This window comes from Dama dama, chromosome 4 (assembly GCF_033118175.1).
Source record: "Dama dama isolate Ldn47 chromosome 4, ASM3311817v1, whole genome shotgun sequence".
NCBI classification, from domain to species: Eukaryota; Metazoa; Chordata; class Mammalia; order Artiodactyla; family Cervidae; genus Dama; species Dama dama.
Window position 1 is genome coordinate 23,571,314 of NC_083684.1, and position 13,732 is coordinate 23,585,045.

Genomic DNA, 13,732 nt, shown 5'->3' on the forward strand with positions numbered 1-13,732 from the left:
AATGAAACAAGGCAAAGGTTAACAGACTTTTGCCAAGAGAACACAATGGTCACAGCAAAAACCCTCTTCCAACAACACAAGAGACAGATCTATACATGGCCATCACCAGATGGTCACTACCAAAATCAGATTGATTATATTTTTTGCAGCCAAAAATGGAGAGGCTCTATACAGTCAGCAAAAACAAGACCGGGAGTTGACTGTGGCTCATATCATGAACTCCTTATTGTAAAATTCAGGCTTAAATTGAAGAAATTAGGGAAAACCACTAGAACATTCAGGTATGACCTAAATCAAATTCCTTATGATTATGTATTTGAAGTGACATATAGATTCAAGGGATTAGATCTGATAGGCAGACTCCCTGAAGAACTATGGACAGAAGTTCATTGCTTGGAAAAGGAGGCAGTGATCAAGATCATCCTCAAGAAAAAGAAATGCAAAAAGGCAAAATGGTTGTTGGAGGAGACATTACAAATAGCTGAGAAGAAAAAGGCAAAGGAGAAAAGGAAAGATATACCCATTTGAATGCAGAGTTCCAAAGAATATCAAGGAGAGATAAGAAAGCCTTCCTCAGTGATCCATTCAAAGAAATAGAGGAAAACTATAGAATGGGAAAGACTAGAGATCTCTTCAAGCAAAGCAGAGATACCAAGGGAACATTTCATGCAAATATGGACACAATAAAGGACAGAAATGGTACGGACCTAACAGAAGCAGAAGATATTAAGAAGAGGTGGCAAGAATACACAGAAGAACTGTACAAAAAAGATCTTCATGACCCAGATAACCATGGTGGTGTGATCACTCACCTACAGTCAGACATCCTGGGGTGTGAAGTCAAGTGGGCCTTAGGAAGCATCACTATGAACAAAGCTAGTGGAGGTGATGGGATTCCATTTGTGCTACTTCAAATCCTAAAAGATGATGCTGTTCAAGTGTTACATTTAATATGCCAGCAAATATGGAAAACTCATCAGTGCCCACAGGACTGGGTAAGGTCAACTTTCATTCCAGTCCCAAAGAAAGGCAATGTCAAAGAATGTTCAAACTACCACACAATTGTGGAAGTTTGATTACATACTAATAAAGTAATTCTCAAAATTCTCCAAGCCAGGCTTCAATAGTACATGTACCAAGAACTTCCAGATGTTCAAGCTGGCTTTAGAAAAGCCAGCGGAACCAGAGATCAACTTGCCAACATCTGTGAATCATCAAAAAAGCAAGAGAGTTCTAAAAAAGTATCTACTTCTGCTTTGTTGACTACACAAAAGCCTTTGACTGTGTGGATCATAACAAACTGTGGAAAACTCTTCAAGAGGTGGGAATACCAGACCACTTCACCTGCCTCCTGAGAAATCTGCATGCATGTCAAGAAACAACAGTTAGAACTGAACATGGAATAAGAGACTGATTCCTAATTGGGAAAAGAGTACATGAAGGCTGTATATTGTCACCCTGCTTATATAACTTAGATGCAGGGTACAGCATGCAAAATGCCAGACTAGGTGAAGCACAAGCTGGAGTCAAGATTGTTGGGATAAATATAAATAACCTCAGATATGCAGATGACACCACCCTTATGGCAGAAAGCAAATAACTAAAAAGCCTCTTGATGAAAGTGAAAGAGGAGAGTGAAAAAGTTGGCTTAAAATTCAACATTCAGAAAACTAAGATCATGGCATCTGGTCCCATCACTTCATGGCAAGTAGATGGAGAAACAATGGAAATAGTGACAGACTTTATTTGGGGGGCTCCAAAATCACTGCAGGTGGTGACTTCAGCCATGAAATTAAAAGACGCTTGTGCCTTGAAAGAAAAGCTATGACCAACCTAGACAGCATATTAAAAAGCAGAGACATTACTTTGCCAACAAATGTCCATCCTACGAAAGCTATGGTTTTTCCTGTAATTATGCATGGATGTGTGTGTCAGTCACTCAGTCATGTCTGACTCTTTTGAGACCCCATGGGCTGTAGCCCACCAGTCTGCTCTGTCCATGGGATTTTTCCAGGGAAGAACACTGAATGGGTTGCCATTTCCTCCTCCAGGGGTATGGATGTGAAAGTTGGACTATAAAGAAAGCTGAGCACTGAAGAATCGATGCTTTTGGACTGTGGTGTTGGAGAAGACTCTTGAGAGTCCTTGGACTGCAAGGAGATCCAACCAGTCCATCCTAAAGGAGATCAGTCCTGGGTGCTCATTGGAAGGACTGATGCTGAAGCTGAAAGTCCAATACTTTGGCAACCTAATGTGAAGAACTGACTCATTGGAAGATCGTGATGCTGGAAAAGATCGAAGGCAGGAGGAGAAGGGGACGACAGAAGATAAGATGGTTGGATGGAATCACCAACTCGATGGACATGAGTTTGAGCAAGCTCCAGGAGTTGGTGATGGACCGGGAAGCCTGGCGTGCTGCAGACCATGGGGTGGCAAAGAGATGAACACGACTCAGTGACTCAACCAAACTGAAGATACGTTGTGTGTTTAGAATAGTGCCTGCGTGCGTGCCAAGTTGTGGTCAGCTCTTTGCAACCCTATGGACTGCAGCCCATCAGGCTCCCCGGATTCTCCAGGCAAGAATATTGGAGTGGGCTGCCATGTCCTTCTCCAGGGATCTTAACTGCAGGCGGATTCTTTATGGCTGAGCCACTGGAGAAGCCCCAGAATAGTGCCTGGCACATAGTAAATGTTCAGTAAATGCTGAGTGTCTGACACAACTGTCCATATTATTACTAGTAGTACTGATACTATTGAGTACTGAATCATATACAGAAGTTTTTTTTGATTAAGCATGGCTCCCAAATTTATTAAGATTGAACATAAACCACATTCAGCTTTTTAAAAGATAAAATATAAAACTAATTAGAATTACATTGATTTGTTTGATTTTAGAAAACTTGAAGAAAAGTGACCCATTTATCATCTGCAGATAGGATATTAGGCTATTTAAAACCATTAAGTGAGTGATCCAGAATATGATCATGTTAAATCTTTTAGATTCTCTTCAAAACAGGAACACAAAATTTTAAAGAAATCAAGATCCAGAGAATACAGGAATACCAGTCAGTTTAGTCAAAAGCTGAAAGCTTGTGCCAGCAATATGCTGACCCAAATTGATCTTGGGAAAGAGTCATGTCAATGTATGGCAAAAACCACTACAATATTGTAAAGTAATTAGCCTCCAACTAATAAAAATAAATGGAAAAAAAAAAGAAGTCAGGATGGCATTACCTTTAGGGGTTAGGGAGTTGGCAAGGGGGATGAGGGGTCTTCTGAGGTGTTATTATACAGATGTGTTCATTTTGTGAAAATTCATCAACTTATATTCACTTGATAAGTATATTTGTCTTCATATGTGTTATAATTCAATAAAAGTTTAACTTTAAATATAAAAAAAAGAGTGACTAGAAGACTACAGAAGCAAGCAAGAAGTCAGAAGGTTTAGCTGGGAAAAGGTTTGGTGGTGGCAGGAACCTGAGACAATGAGAAATGGTACCTTTTTCTTGATCTCAGACTGACTTGATAGCTGACTACAGCCCCAGAAAATGTTATTAGAACTGCAGCACCAGTGGAGTTCAAATGCATTTTTAATATCTTCTAAATGCTTAATTTGGTTTTACTGGAGATGTGTTTCATCATTCCCTCCTGTCCCTTAATTAAGCTAATGACTTTATTTCTTTTCTCCTTTCTGATCAGCTCATAACACATTTCCCAGGCTGGCCTCCCTCCTCGTGCCTGTCGTTTTTGATCTGGTTATTAGCTTTCATGCTCACGTTATTTTCCATGTGTTTGAATGTTACTGACTGAAACTGGTCCATTCAGGAAGCTCTAGGACTGGAGGGACCTGAGCTGGCACAGTCCCACCCACTCTTACAAAGAACGAAAGTCGTTATGTGTGCTACCACCTAATAATTTACTCAACAGTTGCATATTATCTCAATCTATCCTTGAGAGAAGGCACTGAGGCAGGCGTCATTAACTCTGCCATTCTACAGATCAGGAGTGTGAAAGCCAGGAAAGCTAACCACTGACGGGTCAAATAGCATGAAGGCATCATAGGGGAGATGTCCTACTCACCAGGCAATGCCCTTGTTCTTCTTTCTACCCCGTTCTGCTCACCCCACATCCTCCATCAAGACCACTCTGCTTCTCTGGGCACTGCAAGGTACACACTCAGGGCGTTTCAGCCAGGCAAGTGTGGACCACTCAGGATGCTTCTCGAGGGTCGGAGAAGAGTCATGCTCTGAATAAGATGCCGTCACTCTGTTTCTTCTCTTGTCTCCATGGATAGCTGCACTTCATCCCTGATGGCTCAGTTAAAGGAAGCTCTGAGGATGCCCTGATTCTCAAAAATGACTTTGTGGAAATTATCTGCAAATTCTCCTAGCCTGACTCAGAAGCTCCTTTAGGACAGGGTGAATGAAATGGGAAGAGTACTCCCTCCAGAGAGAGCCAGATCCTCACCATTAAGAACCCCTGGAAATAAGAACTTCTTTACTTTTGGGGAAATGTATGTTTCAGAGCCATGGGAAAAGTCAACATGAACTAAAGGATGATACAAAAATCTGTAAGGTTGCTTTAATGTATATTCTGTGGGCTGTGCTAATTAAATCAACTCACTGTACAGTGAGGCTCTGATGGACAAGTGACTTGTCCAAGATCCCTCATCGAGTTAGAGATGGCTGTTTGTACAGGAATCATATGCAGAAAGAGTAAGCAACTTTTTAAGACTAAGAGATGGCTTGTAAAGTGGTGAGAAGGTAGAAGAATTAGAATGTTCTCAGATAACTTATATCCTCCCCCCTATTATAAGAATTGCCAAAAAGACAATGTTACCATCGAGGCAGGACAGAACTATTCTGTTTGCTTGCGTATTTTTTGCACTTGATCAAAACTGAATTATTTGCAAAACACCATTTTCCTTACTACATAGGGGAATCTGCAAGATTCCCAGGAGACACTGGCTATAAGAAATCTCAGGTATAATTATCCAAGATGGAACAGGAGTCTGGGAGCGTATCTATTTGTTGGACCAGATAAAAGTCCATGGTAAGTGTGCTCTTGTGGGCCTCCCTCCACGTCCCACCCTCTTGGCGAGAGCTGCGCTGTAGTGGTTCTTGGGCTGAGGAGGATCCTGACAGTTAAAAGTTCTGTTCTGTCTCCCTGAAAAACAGGGGAAATTTAAAGAGACTTAGTGAGCCAACCATGAGGTAAGAGAAGAAAGATAGGCTTAGACATCTGTGCTGAAAAGCCGAGAATCAGAACAAAAGGAAGGAAGTCCCCCCAGGCTCTAAAACAGTCAAGCTGTCACTCAATATGCTAAGAGATCGGGCAGCCACCGAGGAAAACGAGGCTTGGCCAGAGATGTTGCTGTAGACTCACAGTCTGGAAGCGCTTCTTTCTGGCCTGAAATTCACCATTTGTGGGTTGCACGAGAAGCTGAATGGGCTCTTTCTGGAATGAATTGATCACTGTGTCCAAGCTAATTACTGCCTTAATAACCTGCCTCCTGCAGACACAAATTGGGCACAGAGAAGGCAAGTGGCTCGCCCCAAACCAGAGTCAGTCAGTGGCAGGGACAGAAGTAAGGCTGAGTAACCAGTGAGGTTGTCCTGGCCAAGAAGCAAACTCTGGCAGAGCAGCCGCTGACTCTCTGGTGCCCTGAGATGGGCAGGGGTTCCCACCCCACCCACTCCTCCCCAGATGCCCAGGTGAGCTGAGGCTTGCAGGTCTGCAGATCTGCTGTGCTAAGGAGAACCTCCATGATGCAGGATGATATTAGCTCACTTTTATTGCCATGAGCCGGGCACCCTCCAGCAGCTTGGCTATAAACCTTTGGTCTGCAGGGCTCCTGGAGTGGCAGACTCCCACACACTCCACGGGGAGACAGGAATTTGACTTTCCAGGCAGCAGCACTTTGAGGCAGTCAGGTGAGAGTAAAAGTGAAAGTAGCTCAGTCGTATCCGACTCTGTGATCCCGTGGACTGTAGCCCACCAGGCTCCTCTGTCTATGGGATTCTTCAGGCAAGAATACTAGAGTGGGTAGCCACTCCCTTCTCCAGGGGATCTTCCCAACCCGGGGATCGAACCCAGGTCTCCTGCATTGCCAGCAGATCCTTTATCATCAGGAGGAAAGAGAGAGACCCCTGTTTCACTATCACCCACTCTGATGCCCACCAGGGTCTGCTTCCCAAACCCCAGGTACCTGTATCCCACACTCACCATTTGCCATGTGGTTCCTGTATTATTTGATATTTTTCTTCACATTAATTCACCATTTAAAATTTTTCAAATTTATTTTCAAAGAAGTTTTATAGTACTTCTAGAAGTAGAAAACTAATACTGCTTGCTTTAAAAATCAATATAAGAAAAACAAAAGTACTTGGTACACTTCAGCCAGAGCTTCATGCCACAGGCTCTGAGCCTGCAGCCTAGCATGTTAAGGCATGCTAGCACTTTCTCCTTGGCATAATGAGGTGAGTTGATAAAGAGCTGCAGAGGCCAGGGAGACAGGCACCACCAAACCAAGCAACTCTCTCGTCTACAGCCCACTCTCTCGTTTCACAGCCCACCTCTTGGGAGACACTGGCCTAAAATCAAGCACCAACTCTCCCATGAAGCCTCCCGTGATTGACTATCAGGAAACACTCTCTTCTTCTGGCTTCCCCCAGTCCTTAGTTCCTGGAGCAGTCAGCACTTCCTACCTAACATATAGGGATATATTCTTTCTCATGGTATTGAAAATTTCTTAACTTCCAGTCAACCTCTAATATAGAAGCAGGAGCTTGAATTGAAACAACCAGTCAGACATCCAGCAGGCAAAAGGATAAGCATTTGGTATTTCTTGTGGATTTGGTGTGGTTCATCCTCGATCCTCCCAGAAAAAGAAAGCGCAGGAACTTGCAGCAGATACAGACGTGTTGGTGGGCAGTCGTGGGGAGACAGGTGGAAGGATCAGCATAACTGAGCCAGGGCGGGGCGGCTGCCATGAGAAAGAGTGAGCTCCCTGGCACTGAAAGTATTCAAGTGGAGGCTGGTAGACCCCTTAGACCTTATAGGGGTTTGGATGAGATTATTCTGAAGGGCCTTCTGGTCTTCAAATGCAGTGACTCTGAGACTCTGGACTCAAGAGTAGTGACCCCTCCCAATGTTAGGTGAGAGCCATGCATAGCCAGGTTTGGTGGATGGGTGGGTGTGCACCGGGTCACTTGTGCACTTAGGTCTGGCATTCCCTCATCTGGCAAGGCCAGATTAACCCCTTAGTGGCAGGCACTGGGCCCCCAATGCTCTCTCTCTGCTGACAAGCTTACTTGCAAAGGCCCCAAGGGGTTAATTAAGTTTTATTGAGCCAGAGTTTATTGCAGCTGGCTCTTGTCTCTCTCCTTAAACTCTTCTGCTTCCTGGGAAGCCAGAGTCCCCCGGGACAATATTTCCAAGGCTGTTTAGTTTGCCTGTAACCTATATTTTATTTGTTTTTCGAGATACTCTAAAGGGACAGTGGATGAGGTCATCCCCCGCTTGCCCTGCTGTGTATCTCAGTGACTCCATTAAATCAGGTTGTTTAAATGGAGCGCAGATGTTGCCGATTTTTCATATAAAGGAATGCATATTCATTTACATAAATTTCAGTGAATTACGGCAGTTTGGGTTTAACACCGCATGTATGTTTGTGTGTGGGACACAGACTTGCAGGGCTCCCGCCAGGAAAGAGCCGTCAAAAGGTTTAACTAGGAAATCCTTCACATCCATGATATGTCCATTTTCCTGCTTTATTTTATTTTATTTTGAGCCTACCATCCTGCTTCAGTGATCTCTAATAGCTTAATACGATTAGAGATTTCCTCTAATCGCCGCTCAATGTGTTTCAGCTCTATTAAAGATTTATATGAAAGCTTTATGGAACACACCTTTTTAGAATTCAGAAGGATTTTGCAGGTTATTATTCATAACATCTGCCACTTACTGCAAAGAGCCTTAAAACACCCCTTTAATGTGTATTTAATGCTTCTGATACAATATAATATCAAATAAGACGTGCTTTATTATGGCGCCTGTGTTTGTGTAGCTGCACTGAAGCTCCGCCACTGTTGTCAGCCTGAGGTGGAGGGTTTATAACAGCCATAAAAACCTGCACTGAGCTCAACTTGGCATTTAAGGACACACAGAGAGAAATGGTGTTTTGTTTTTTCTTCTTTTACTTGACTTGGTGCAATGTGGAGAGAAGCAGTTTGACAATTTAAAGAGCCACTAAACATAATCTAGACATAAAACAGTGGTCCTTGGAGAAGTATTAAGGTCAACTATTGTTTGAAAGTGGATCTCGCTGGCCTGCACACGTAGATCTGAGTGGTAGCTGGTCTGGCCAACAAAGATTATGGGCTTCTGCTGATTCATCCACCACTTTCTCTGATCAGGAGACTATAACACACCTTCTATTATTCTTTGTCCGTTAACCCGACATTTTTACTAAGCAGCATTTATTAACAACTCATTTTCACATTTTAATTTATGAAGGATGTACATGTATGTATGTCTTTAAATAAAAATGTGTGATACATAGTTATCAAGATGCCAACAAGAATTGTGTTAGGGTTGCTGGCTTGATTCTTTGTGGAGCTGGAGGTCATGTAGCAGAGAAGAAAGAATACAACCCTGGACTGGAATCATAGCTCGTTTCCTTACCAGTTGGAGGGCCCTGGGCAAGGCATTAACTTCTCCAAGCCTTGCTTTGCTCATCTGTGATGTGGGGATGATGCCTGTGAATGAAGGCTGTTTAGTTAAATGAAGTGATACGTTCAGAGAGCTTAACAATGACTCTGGCACATGGCAGGTGTTCAATACTGTGTCCTAGTTTTGGAAAGCATTAATCGCATTTATTTATTTACATTTATTTTTGGCTGTGCTGGGTCTTTGTTGCTGCTGCCCAGGTTTCTCTAGCTGCAGAGAGTGGGAGCTCCTCTCTAGTTGCAGTGTGCGGGCTTCTCACGGCAGAGGCTTCTCTTGTCGCAGAGCACGGACTCAGTTGCGGCCCACAGGCTTAGCTGCCCTCTGGCATGTGGTTCAGACCAGGGACTGAACCCGGTGTCCCCAGCATTGGCAAGTGGATTCTTAACCACTGGACCACCAGGGAAGTCCAATGGTACTTTTGAATAAAAGAAACACATTTTAAAATTCTTTGAAAGAAAAGACATTTGTAAGTGCTGATGAGAACACTGGGTCTGCAGGTGACCACCACTGCCACCACACTGAATGGACCCATTCCTGGCACAAGCAATGATACCCTCTGCTTTATTAACCTGTGCTGCCCAGCCGCCCAAATGTCTCTTAGGTTTGAGGGAACATGGCAAATACATCACAGAGTCTTAACAGTCCCAAGTTGGGAAACCATCTCACAAATCTACCTTCATTTTGCAGAAAGGGGGTCCAGATCCAGAGAGGGGAAGGGACTTGCCCCAGATCACACAGGGACAAAGGTATAAACCGTGGCTCCTACATCCCTCTTAGAGCTGTCTCACCACCCCCTGATTCCAGTTAGAAGCAGACTTTGGCTCTCACTGCCTTGGAGCTAGTGCCTCTTCCCTTTAATGAGAGCACACTGCAGCAGCCCCTCAGAATTGCAGGATCTGCTTTTCCTTGAATTTGTTTATCCCTGTAACTGCTCGTCTCTGGTGGGCTCAGTCCAAGAAGCCCGGTGGCCCAGGGTGTGTGGGCTTCAAGGAGGATGCAGAGACCAGTGCAGGGTATATGCTGGGAGTGGGTACCACAGGCAGAAGGGGATTCTCCTGGTGCATGCATCACTCTGCTCAGTAATTCCGAGGTTGGAACTCCCTCAGTGCCCACTGGCCAAATTTGCTGAACACTTGACTTTCAAACAGCCCTCATTACAGACCCACAGCCATCTTCTTTCTGACGGGTTTGGAGTAAATATGTAATCAGGGAGTTTTTAAGCTGTGTTCTGTAAAGTGCCGTCTGCGTCTGCTGTTTGGTTATTTTATATGGTCATCAAAGCTGTTATAGAGGTGGGGGCAGGAATGAGATACAGGGTGGGTGTGGGGTAGACAAGAATATAGGAGGCTGGCAGCCTATTCTGCAGAGTCCAGTGACCAGCGTGGTCATGAACGTGCAGACCTTGATGGTCTGCAAAGCACTCATTCACATTCTAAAGGTTACATATCCTTTCCATCCTTCTGGAGGACTCAGAGACATCAAGGTCACCTGAAAAGTTAATGAGAGTTCTGGAATTTTTTCTTTTTCTAAAAATGTTTTAGTGTTCTTTTATTGCCAACATTTTATTATGAAAATATTCAAAGATACAGTAAAGTTAAAGGAATTTTACAGTGAACCAAGGTATCAAGAGTCTATCATTAACATTTTACTATGCTTGCTTTATCACTTCTCTATCTACTCATTAATCCACCTTATTTGGTACTTCAAAGTAAATTGAAGACATCATATATTCTCCCCTTGATAGTTCAGCATGGATTTCATTAATTAGAGTTCAGTATTTGTTTACAGTTTCTTTGTTTTGATGTAAACTTTACACATAAATGAAGTGCACAGATCTTAAGTGCATTCCAAGAGTTTTAACAAATGTGTACACCTGTGCAACCCAAACCCCCTTCCATGATGTTGCCATCACTAGGAAGTACCCTCTTGCGTCTTCCAAGGAAATTCTTGCCTCCACTCCCCGACAGGCAACTGCTGTTCTGATTTTTCCCCCACTGTAGATTAGTTTTGTCTGCTCTATAATTTCATATGAATAATTCTAGTACCCACACTTTCATGTAAGGCTTGTTGCACTCAGAATAATATTTTTGAGATCCATCCATGTTGTTGCATGTGTTTGGAAATTAATTCTTTTTTATTGCTGAGTGATACAGCAGTGAATGACTGGACCAGTTTGTTTATCCATTCTCCTGCTGGTGGACCAACCGGGCTCTTTCCAGTTGTAACTATTATGAATAGAGCTGCCATGAGCATCGTGTACACATCTTTTTATGGATTTATTTTTTATTTATTGTGGGACAATACTTAGAAGTGAAATCACTGGGTCATAGTGCATGTTTAGTTATGTAAGAAACTTGTCAGCCTGTTTGAAAACTAATTAGGTCATTTTATATTCCCACCAACAATATATGAAGGTTCAAGTTGCTCCACAACCTTTATAATATTTGATGTTGTCATTCTTTTTAATTTTAGCTATTCTGATAAATGTGAAGAGGTACCTCATTATGAGTTTGATTTGCATTTCCCTGATGACTAATGATGTTGTCCATTTTTCATGCATTTATTGGCCATTCATATATCTTCTTTTGTGAAGTGCCTTTCAAATCTTTTGTCCATTTTTAATTAGGTGGTTTGTCTTTTTTATTAGTGAGTAATAGGAGTTATTTATAGTTCCTGAATACCAGTCCTTTTCCAGAGATATGTTTTACAACACTTTCTACTTATGTGCAGCTTGTCTGTTTGTTTTCTTAAGTTTAACTTTAGATGAGCAAAAATTTAAATTTTGATCAATGCCAAAGATCTTTCCCCTCTTATTAAAATTGCTTTCTGTGACCTGCTTATAAAATCTGTGCCTACTTCTCGACAGGCATGAAGGTTTTAGCTCTTGCATTTACATCTAAGATACATCTTGAACTAATTTTTGTATATGGCATAAGGTAGGAAATGTAATCACTAATGTGAGTGTAGAGTTCTCCCAGTACAACTGGTGGCAAATAACTTGATTTCCCCATTTTATTGCTTTGTTGCCTTTATTAAAAATAAAACAATTACATAGATATACATTCTCTATTCTATTTCACACATTTGTCAATCATTATGTCAATATCACAATGTCTTTATTACTGTAGCATTATACTAAGTCTTGAATTCAGGTAGAAGTCCTCCAATTTTTCTTCTTTCTAAAGAAAATTTTGGATATTTTAGGTCTTTTCATTTCCACATGTATTTCATCGTCAGCTTGCCAGTTTCTACCAGAAAAATTAAAAAGCCTGCTGGAATTTTGTTTGGGATTACATTGAATCTTTAGGATTATTTGAGGATAATTGACTCCTTAACAGTATGGAGTCTTTTCATCTCGGAACATAATTTAGTTCACCATTTCTTTAGATATCTATTAATTTCTTTCAACAATGGCTTCTAGTAGAAGACTTACATATTAAATTTATTCCTAAGTATGTTATGCTTTGACTTTTTAAGATAAATTTTTTTAAAACTTTATTTCTAATTGTTTGCTGTGTGTGTTAGTCACTTAGTCATGTCCGACTCTTTGTGACCCACCAGGCTTCTCTGTCCTTGGGATTCTCCAGGCAAGAATACTGGAGTGGCTTGCCATTCCCTTCTCCAGGGGATCTTCCCAACCCAGGGATTGAACCTGGGTCTCCTGCATTGTAGGCAGATTCTTGACCAACTGAGCCACCAGGGAATTTGGTTTTTGTATATTAACTTTGTATTCTGCAAGCATCCTAAAAGCATTTATTAGTTTGGGCAGTGTTTTAATAGATAACTTTGGGGTTTTCTATCTAAACAATTTTGTCACCTGCAATAACTACAGTTTTGCTTCTTTCTTTTCGATCCTTATAATTGTTATTTATTTTACCTGCATCATTGCACTAGACAGACCTCTAGTGCTACATTAAATCGCAGCGGTGAAAGCTGACAGATCTTGACTTCTTAGAGAAAATGCATTTGGTACTTCATCATGAAGTGTGATATTAGTTGAGGTTTTTGGATAGATGTCCTTTTTTTCTGCTGAGAAAGATCTTTTCTATTTGTAGTTGACTGAGAATTTTTATCAGAAATTGATTTTGAATTCTCAAATGTTTATTCTGCATCTACTGAAATGATTGGGGATTTCTTCCCTTTTATTCTGTTAAGCCAGCCTTGCATTCTTGAAATAAACCCCGCAATGTTTTCTTATAACCTAAATTTTTGTTTTAAAATTATTAAAAGCTTAATTTTGTACATTTAGGGGTGAAAATCAAATATCATCTTCAGTTCAGTTCAGTTCAGTTGCTCAGTCGTGTCCGACTCTTTGCAACCCCTGAATCGCAGCATGCCAGGCCTCCCTGGGAGTCCATCACCAACTCCCGGAGTTTACTCAAACTCATGTCCATTGAGTCAGTGATGCCATCCAGCCATCTCATCCTCTGTCCTCCCCTTCTCCTCCTGCCCCCAATCCCTCCTAGCATCAGGGTCTTTTCCAATGAGTCAACTCTTTGCATGAGGTGGCCCAAGTATTGGAGTTTCAGCTTCAGCATCAGTCCTTCCAATGAACACCCAGGACTGATCTCCTTTAGGATGGACTGGTTGGATCTCCTTGCAGTCCAAGGGACTCTCAAGAGTCTTCTCCAACACCACAGTTCAAATGCATCAATTTTTTGGTGCTCAGCTTTTTTCACAGCCCAACTCTCACATCCATACATGACCACTGGAAAAACCATAGCCTTGACTAGATGAATCTTTATACATATATAAAAATGAAAATATAAACTACATGTTTCAGATAGGTTGCTGCTGCTAAGTCGCTTCAGTCGTGTCTGACTCTGTGCAGCCCCATAGATGGCAGCCCACCAGGCTCCACCATCCCTGGGATTCTCCAGGCAAGAACACCGGAGTGGTTCAGATAAGTTAGATGTACCTAAAATTTCTTCACATTTGGAGTCCACTTTTCATCTCTGAACTATCAGTGCCTCTGTTTGTCCACATAGTGTTGTCTTCTTTT